Source organism: Calliphora vicina, chromosome X (assembly GCF_958450345.1).
Source record: "Calliphora vicina chromosome X, idCalVici1.1, whole genome shotgun sequence".
Taxonomy (NCBI): domain Eukaryota; kingdom Metazoa; phylum Arthropoda; class Insecta; order Diptera; family Calliphoridae; genus Calliphora; species Calliphora vicina.
Genome location: NC_088785.1, coordinates 449,695 through 452,194, shown reverse-complemented (window position 1 = coordinate 452,194; position 2,500 = coordinate 449,695).

Sequence of the window (2,500 nt, the reverse complement as noted above, 5' to 3'; positions counted from 1 at the left end):
ATACATCCATCCATCTATACATTCATCTCATTAGCAAACAACATTTTTGTGTATAAGTAATAGAGTAGAGTAGAGTAAAACTAAATAATTTTAATACATCTATCATCAGCAAACAAGGGACAGTATAATTTTCCTAGGGACAGTAGGAAACTCGTTAATCCATTCATATGTGTCACTAATTAGATGACGAGAACTTTGTCTACCTAATGACGTTAATATTTAATTCCGCCGTTCAACCGCGCTTACAGTATCACATTTTTGTGTAAGCATTAGAGTAAAACTACTCTATCGTTATTTTTATCGCTTAATAATGATGTGTGAGCCAATATTTTTTCTTTTTTCACAATGATGTGGCGATGAGAGCCAACATTTTTTTTAAATAAATTTTTCTACTTTGAAATTAGAATGAAACTACTCAGTATTTTTCTTTTTTTTACTTCATAATGATAGGATGAGCCAATATTTTATTATTTTCTTCACAATAATGTGATGAGCCAATATTTTATTAAATTTTTTCATAATGATGTGGTGATGAGAGTCAACATTTTTTTTTTAAATATAGGGACAGTAGGAATCTCGTTAATCCATTCATATGCATCACTAATTCGATGATGAGGACTTTGTCTAACTTAAGACCTTAATATTTAATGCCGCCGTTCAACAGCGCTTACTGAAATTTCTTCACATTGACAACATTCAGAGCACTGGACAGAATCAAATTTTTGTCAGCATTAGAGTAAAACTACTTTGTATTTTTTCATTGTCGCTTAATAATGACATAGCGGAGCCATCATTTTTTTTTTTTGTAATAAATTTTAGAGTAAAACTACTTTGTATTTTTTCATTATCGCTTAATAATGATGAACTGAGCCATCATTTTTTTTTTTTTGTAATAAATTTTAGAGTAAAACTACTTTGTATTTTTTCATTATCGCTTAATAATGATGAACTGAGCCATCATTTTTTTTTTTTGTAATAAATTTTTTCATCTCATCAACCACGCTTACTCGAATTTCTTCACATTGACATTCAGAGCACTTGGCAGAATGAAATTTTTCAAAACATTGTTAAGAAAAATATTTATTATTTAGTTAATTTCTTTTCACACATTCAATTTTCAAAATATTCTTATTTATTATTTGTATAATAAAGAATCTAGTGTTTAATCCATTCAATATCAAAACATCATGAGCTGCTTACTCGATTTTGTTAACATTAGAGTAAAACTAGTTAAACCATTCATATTCATCATCACTATTTGTATGACGAGGTATTTGGCTACCTTATGATCTTAATATTTGCTACAGCCGTTTAAAAAACAAATAATGGCTCAGTACCTCATTATTAAGCGACAATGAAAAAATTCAAAGTAGTTTTACTCTAAAATTTATTTATGGGCAGAATAAAATTTTTCAAAACATTGTTAAGAAAAATATTTATTATTTAGTTAATTTCTTTTCACACATTCAATTTTCAAAATATTCTTCTTTATTATTTGTATAATAAAGAATCTAGTGTTTAATCCATTCAATATCAAAACATCATGAGCTACTTACTCGATTTTGTTAACATTAGAGTAAAACTAGTTAAACCATTCATATTCATCATCACTATTTGTATGATGACGAGGTATTTGGCTACCTTATGATCTTAATATTTAATACAGCCGTTTAAACGCGCTTACTCGAATTTCTTCACATTGACATTCAGAGCACTTGGCAGAATGAAATTTTTCAAAACATTGTTAAGAAAAATATTTATTATTTAGTTAATTTCTTTTCACACATTCAATTTTCAAAATATTCTCATTTATTATTTGTATAATAAATAATCTAGTGTTTAATCCATTCAATATCAAAACATCATGAGCTGCTTACTCGATTTTGTTAAAATTAGAGTAAAACTAGTTAAACCATTCATATTCATCATCACTATTTGTATGACGAGGTATTTGGCTACCTCCTTATGATCTTAATATTTAATACAGCCGTTTAAACGCGCTTACTCGAATTTCTTCACATTGACATTCAGAGCACTTGGCAGAATGAAATTTTTCAAAACATTGTTAAGAAAAATATTTTTATTATTTAGTTAATTTCTTTTCACACATTCAATTTTCAAAATATTCTTATTTATTATTTGTATAATAAAGAATCTAGAGTTTAATCCATTCAATATCAAAACATCACGAGCAGCTTACTCGATTTTGTTAACATAGAGTAAAACTAGTTAATCCATTCATATTCATCACTATTTGTATGACGAGGTATTTGGCTACCTCTCTCTTATGATCTTAATATTTAATACAGCCGTTTAAACGCGCTTACTCGAATTTCTTCACATTGACATTCAGAGCACTGGGCAGAATAAAATTTTTCAAAAACATTGTTAAGAAAAATATTTTTATTATTTAGTTAATTTCTTTTCACACATTCAATTTTCAAAATATTCTTATTTATTATTTGTATAATTATAAAGAATCTAGAGTTTAATCCATTCA